This window comes from Sinohyriopsis cumingii, chromosome 10, assembly GCF_028554795.1.
Source record: "Sinohyriopsis cumingii isolate HCF-2022 chromosome 10, ASM2855479v2, whole genome shotgun sequence".
Taxonomy (NCBI): Eukaryota; Metazoa; Mollusca; class Bivalvia; order Unionida; family Unionidae; genus Sinohyriopsis; species Sinohyriopsis cumingii.
Genome location: NC_142970.1, coordinates 7,963,181 through 7,970,941, shown reverse-complemented (window position 1 = coordinate 7,970,941; position 7,761 = coordinate 7,963,181).

The following is a 7,761-nucleotide window of genomic DNA, read 5'->3' as shown; positions in this document are numbered from 1 at the left end:
CACGGCGTGAGAAGTACTTTAGCTGAAAATCACTAGGAACCGTAATATTATTGGATCAACAGTTGATATAAACGTCTGCATGTAATATTATTTCCGGGAGTTGTTTAGCTGGATGTTCGTGGATGTGTGATATAGTTTTGCTTGTGTTACGATCATAAAGTAATAGATCTATATAATTTGGACTGCCAATTTGATATCAGGCAGAAATTTTTAAAAGTTATTTCTCAAATACAGGCTGTGGCATGCATATTAATTAACACATACATTTTATTTTGCTAAGCTTTTCCGCAAACCTCTCTTCTCCGACCATCAAAACCAAGCCAAACAAAAAGCCCCACCAAAAATAAAACCCATAAACAGCATATGTGTTATTTATACGTTTGTTTTGACTAGAAAATTGCTCAGGAACCCTGCGCCGCCCCAAAACCTATCATCGAAAGAAATATTCCCAAGAAAGGGGGAATTATTATCCCTTTATGGAGCATCCGTTATTCTTCGCAGCTTTTTCTTCATAAGCATGAAGTAGTAAATGAGCAACAAAATGACACTATATAAAATCGCTCGATGTAAGTAACAGTAGCATTAGCAGCAATGGCAGAAGTAGTAGTATTGGTAATATTAGTGGTAGTAGTAGTAACGATAGTAGTAGCAATAGTTGTATTATAAGGCGTATTAGTAGCAATATTAGTGGCAGTAATTTCAGTAGCTTGCAGAAGAATAAGTGAACAAATAAATCTAACATGCATATGTATTTACACTGTGCTCAGGTTTTCCAAGTCGGCATAAAAGAGACAATACAAATAAAAAGAAGAAAATGTAAATGTTTCATTGTAGCTTGTCACAATGACGTAGGGTCCGATTTTCTTAACCTGTTTTAACATCTGCAAACAATGTAAAACCATTTATTATGGTCTTCACATTGTGTACACACGGTTTGATATTAAACCGTAAACGAATGATCACATGAAAGAATATACAAACCGTATCACATCGTACCAATTTTGTATTATCTTTAATTTTCGGACCTAGAGGAACTAAACAAGAAAATACAAATGAAAATAAGAAATGTATAAATGTTTCATTGTAGCTTGTCAGATTAAGCACTCCTCAGCACTCCAATGTAGCTCATAACAAAGGTTTCGATTTTCCTAACCCGTTTTAACATCTGCAGACAATGTAAACCATGTATTAGTTTTTTTCACATTTGAACACACAGTTTTATATTAAATCATAACCGAATGATCACATGAAAGGATATACAAACCTTACCACATCGTGCCTATTTTGTATTTCTAAAGGAGTCAGAAAATGAAAGTTGCTTAATATATAGTGGGAAGAGAGAGAGAGAGATGATATTCTTTTATTCCTCCATTTTCTGAAGATTTTAAGACAAAAAAGAAATGCATTTAAATACATAGAATCAAAAAAATAGTGGATTCGTTACTTATTGAACTATTTTCAATAGCAAACGAATAAATAAATTAAAATCATTACTAATCTAGATAGAGATATGGATATGATAGAACATTTGAAAATGTATCCTCACAACAAAAATAGTTTCCTAATCGCTTTGCAATCCAGTACAAGTATTTCTTTCCTTATATTCTGAGTGAGTTCTCTATTGAATCGAATATATAATATTCTTTATCTTAATGAAATACTTGGTAGATAGTCTGATCATATTTATCCATGCCTCAAATTCTAAACGTTCTGATATATCATTTAAACCACCAAGTAGTATAATCAGTATAACATCATCGATCTGATTACAGAAATCACGGTAAATCACTGGAGGCATATACGAAAATAGACTTTCCATCAAGAGATTTCTGTCGTCTAAGGTTAAGGCATAATTAATCGAAATGTGCAAAATACGGCCATGACTCGTTTTGCCACATAGGGGACACAGTCCAGGTCTTCCTTGCATTCCTCCAATACGAATTAATGTCCCATATTCCATTTTTCTGCTTGAGTCAGTGTAATCTATTTTCCATAGATGATGCATTTTTAGTCCTGGATTTATTTTTAAAAATCTGCCAAATCCCTCTGATGGATTTCTGATACTCATTTCATGTTTTCTCTCCTCAAATATCTGTATTCTTGTCCCAATTAAGTTTTTCCATGTTATTTTGTCTGGAAATTTTCCAGTGAAAATAAAGTCGTTGAGATAGTCTTCTAAATCATACTTTTGAGTACAGTATTTACATCATATATAAAAGAGTTGTAGCTATGTTGGGGGTCAAAAATCAAAATTCCAACAGCCCAGAGGAAAACCTTTTTAGCAGTTAAGTTTGCTGATGTTCTACACATGCGACCATAGAATACAAGTTTTTGCTTATCTATGCGAGCTTCCATTGATATCATCCCAAAGCATGATGTCGTAGATCCAATAGGCGATCTTTGAGGGAAACCTTGTACTCTCCGGACGAAATATCGTTGTATTTTCTCCATTGATTCAGTGCCCTGATATGACATCGTAAACCAGAGTTCTGAGCCATACAAAGCAGATGGCGATATAACTCTTTCCCAGACTTTCACAGAGACTATAGGATTCATTCCATTTGCATTTAGTCCAATTGAGTATAGTGAGTTTGTTACACGTTTAGCTTTATCGTAGGAATAGACTATACGATCATTAGTTTTCATTGATTGCGAAAAGGTAACTCCTGCATATTTCACTTTTTTTGCTCTAGGAATATTCTGTCATCCCAGAGTAATTCCATTTGATGAGTACACTTCATTTTTTACTAAATATCATCCAATTACTCTTGTTAGAGGTATATTTCAATTTCCACTTCTGTGCATACTGATAAGCTGTATTCACGAGTATTTGCAATCCATTCAGCGTAGAGCTTAGTAGGGTAGTGTCGTTTGCCAAAAGCATGCCAGGTATGTTCATCTGATTCACTGTTATCCCGCAATTAGTCATTACTACTTCATTCAATAGGTCATTTATGTACACGACAAATAAAAAAGCCGACATTACACGCCCTTGACCAACGCCTCTCCGTAATGGAAATGTGTTCGATATACATCCTCTACACGCTACACAGGCACTTGAATGTGTGTAGGAATGGGCGATTATTCTCCATATTTTTGCATTAATTCCTAATAGTTTTAGTTTTTTTAGTAGTCCACAATGCCACAGTCTATCGAATGCCTTTTCGTTATCCAGAAAAACAGCATATACATTAGAGTTATGATTATTAAAGTACATCAAACATTCTTGAAGAGTAAATGCAGCGGAGATAGCTCCAGCCTCCTTACGAAATCCAAATTGATAAGGATGTGGAAAGCTTATTTTGTCTAAATACTTTTGAATTCTGGTCATCAATATTTTTTCAAACAATTTTCCAAGACAAGATGTCAATATTATATCACGATAATTCACCATATCCTTTTTATCATTATCATTTAGTTTGTATATCGGTATAATCGTCCCACATCTATATACATTAGGTAAATACTCATACTGGATCATGTAATTAAAAAGGGCAGTTAAATGTCTGATTGAATATTTTCCACCATACTTTAAGTGTTCATTCGATACGCAATCAATGCCTGGTGATTTTTTTTTGTTTTTAGAGACTTGACATGCTGCAACACTTCTTCCTCTATAATATTATTACATTTTATGTTATCAGTCTCTAGTTTGCTTTCTTCGTACATATTCTTCATTTTGACACAATCATTATGTTCCTCATCTGTTGTACCACTTAATTCAGAAAAATATAGTTTCCATAGATTGACACGTTCATCCAAAATATTAGATTCTACTCCTCGAAATGCAATATTACCAATGTCCGATTTATCTTTTCTATTTTCCCGTATGACTGCATATAATTCGTCTATTCCCATTTCTGCACTCTTTTCTATCTCTTCAAATCTGCACTCTTTATATACCTTTTTCTCTAGCCTATGTTTCTTTCTAAACTTTCTTTTCATGTCCTTGTATTTTCTTTTGATGTTACACTCTGTGCTTATATTTGTTCCTGCTTTGATCCATTCTCCGCGCGCTTTTCTCATATTCTGATGTAATTTTTCAAGCCCACTTTTCTTCCAATATGGTTTCAAGTGCGATTTGAATTCGGACTTTGGAATATATCGGTCTGATGCAGGTATTACACTCTTAGTTATCAATTCATTATACTTCTCTATATATTCTACCTTTTTACACTCATAGGTGAAATTCAAGAATGCACTAACATCAGATTTACACATGCTCATTTCTAATGAATTTGCCAAGTTCCATTTCATTCTTGGAGATACACATGTCTTTTTATTTTCCTTCAATATATCTTTTGCAAGTGCCGCTGTAATAGGTAGGTGATCCGATATTGAGAAATCAATTTTGTCATTTACTATGTGTCTTTTTACAGCACCTCTAAGTATTTCAGGTATGAATATATAATCAAGTGTGGACGTTCGTGACATGCCTTTTGATCTATACGTGATGTAATGTTCATGTGGTTTTATCACCAGCGTAGCAACTATGTTTCTCTGTTCTATTCTTTTTTTGAGGGCAAGATCTCTTTTTGATGGATTTTTACACACAAGATCTGCATTCATGTCGCCTCTAATTATGCATATATTTTCAGCAGGATACCTATCATACACATCAAAAACATTTTCACAAAATTTTTCATATGCATCATCAGTTCTGGTTGTCGAGGGAAAGTAGGTTACAATCAAAATTAAAGGTTCCAAGTCTCTCACTAAGATTTACACCGCCATAATATTTAGGAACTCATTTTGCAAGGTGCTTACTTTGCATAGTGATGATCTATACAATACGGCAACCCCGCCACTACCTCTATAGCATTGTTGTATCTCTTCAGTAGGTAGCGCAACTACTTTGAAATCATCATGTAATTTATCTAAATACTTTAGATTCTTTGTGCAAAGCCAATGTTCAGTGATAACAAATATATCTGTGTCTGGTAAGAATTCAGTTAGTTTCTGCGTACTAGGCATTATACCACGTACATTCCATGTTGAAATAATGAGCATAATTATAATTAAGAAGCAATTACTAGTCATATGGCTATGCTCATTAGGAATATATTTTGTAATTCCCATGCGTTTCATCAAGTGAGTAGCCTTCTCTCCATTTTCTGTTTGTTATCCATTCCCTACATTTTATTCCAGAACTCCAAAATGATTCATTATTCATCATCAGTTCAAAATCTGTATCCAGTACATTTAGTCGAAATGTATATATATTTGATCCATCTAAATGGGGTCGTTCCTTTATGAGACGGGCGAATGTTATTGTCACACCTTCCTCCTTGCACTGAGTTGTGATAGCTGTCCTACCTACATCTATATTTTTTCTCGATTTGACATTTGATACAAGAATGCGTCTTATTTTGTTTCTTACAACTGGTTCAAACACATCCGATTCTATATTCCTTTGATTGGGTCTGGTAATAATTGTCTCAGTATGTCTATACGATGTATCTTTCTTTTTTTGTCTCTCCTCGTCATTCGGAAGCATTCTTTCATCATTTGGTGATTTGTTGTGCCCTATTTCATCTTTATTTATGTTTTCATTTATATTCATGCTAGTTCTATCTTCATATCCTAATTTCTTTTGCTGATTGTGGGTTGATGTACTTGCATTGTGAGATGTTACTTCTGTGCGCTGATTATGATTCACATTTTCGGTTATGTTAGTCCGATCATTCCGTGAAAGTGGCGGGAAATCTTTCAATGTAAACATAGCGGGACCATTTCTAGGCAAATGTGCTGGAAGAGCTCATGCAGGCTCTTTGTTTGTTTATTTTTGTCCATGTACTACATTTTCTTGATCAATAGATGGAGAGATAACATGTCTACTTTCCTTGTATGCTGATAGTTCATGATTTCCATGATTTTCTTTCATTTGCAAGTCTACGTTTCTACCACTTCCTTTGTTAGACTGATTGTATAAAAGTTTGTGTCTTGTACAAATTATGTCTAACTTTCCCTCAATACAGTTAATCTTTTTCATGATCACATCTAGATGTTGATGTACATGAGAAGATAATTCTTTAATCTCATCTTCCCGGGTTGCCATTGATGACATCTGGAAATACATTCCTCTATTATCATTGATTAGTTTTTCTTCCTTTATTTTCAGTTGTTCTATATGAGAGTTCGCCTCTTTGAGTTTCTTCGTAGTTTCCACTAAGTCTGACTTTAAGTTTAGGATCTCATTTTCTGCCTGTGTGATAATATCACCCAACTGGGTTTCCAATCTGGAGAATTTTTCTTCAAACTTATCATTCATTATCGCTATCTGCGCAAATATTGTGCTCATTCTATCAGCATCTTCATCAGTTCTTTGTAAGGCGTTATCATTGACCGGAGCTTTCGGACTTTGTGATATACAATCACTTGACTTTAACTTGAAACGAATAACGGCGCTTTTTATTCGAACATCACTTGAATGTATTCGAGTAGAATTATAATATTTGTCAATGCATCAAATTCGTCCTCCGAAAGCAATACCAATCGCAAATTAATTATCGGTGAAAGCTATTGACGTTATTAAAGATAAAGCTACTGGCACTGTTGCTAGCGCTGCCGGTAAAGCATTTTTGGCAATTAAGGATAGACTAGCACGATTAATACGCAAACCTCAAAGAGTTTCGCCTCCACCGGTAAAATTATCAGCCACCGCAGACATGCCTACAAATGTTAGTAAAGTAATAAATGAAGCCGCAAATCAAAAACTAGCAGCGCTGATAAATCAAGGGGTTGAACAAATAAACACAAGTCTGGTGGCGGGAAGTGGTCTTCGTTTTAGACGATAACTTTTATAATAAAATGTTTAAACGGGAATCCGACCCAGCATTCGACATAGACGAACCGGTTCTTAAAAATGAATCAGTGCGTGATTATCAGTATTATTCTTATGACGCACGAGAACCAAATAAACAAGGACGAATGAATTACAGGTTCAGGATACAAGTAGATATTTTTTACCCGCTGAAGCATATATTGAAGTAGAAGGTGAAATTATAAAAACAGATGATACAGTATACGGACCTGATGTTAAAATCGATTTTGTCAATAACGGAATTATGGCCTTGTTTAGTAGCGCCATATATATGATTGATGGAAAAAATATCGAATCGATTCAGAATGATGTCGATGTTGCTACAACAGTAATTGGTCTAGCAAGATATTCTGATGATTATACAAGATCAGCTGATCCATCAAATATGTTTGCCAAGGACACTTCTGATTATCCTAACAGTGATCAGTTTATTATTAGACGAACAACAAAACCGTGCTGCTCCTAATCCTGCTGATATTGACGTGGAAGACATGATTATTAGCGCTAATACAGAATTTAATTTAGGTTTCGCTACACGTAGATTAATGTTGAGCGGGAATCGTAGAATTTTTTTTTTGTCATTCCGCTTTCGCATATCTTTGGATTTTGCAGAGAAACAGAAAGGTAATTTTCGGAGCAAAACATACGGTCGTGCTTGTTAGAAAAATTGACGATAATGATGCTTTATGGCGACCCCTGGGTGACGCTGGTAAAGTAGAAATAAAAAACTATCACTGTGGATGCCGGTAATGACTCCGGCAATTCCTGAAGAACAGCGACTGCTTTCTTTTATGGATCAAGATGGTAAATTGTTGTTATCATGGCTTACAACAACCACAGATAGTATTCAGAGTAATAATAATGGTGTATTTACGTGGCATATAGCATCACCGCAGGGGGTTTCTGCACCGCGACATATTTTCATTGCTCTTCAAGAT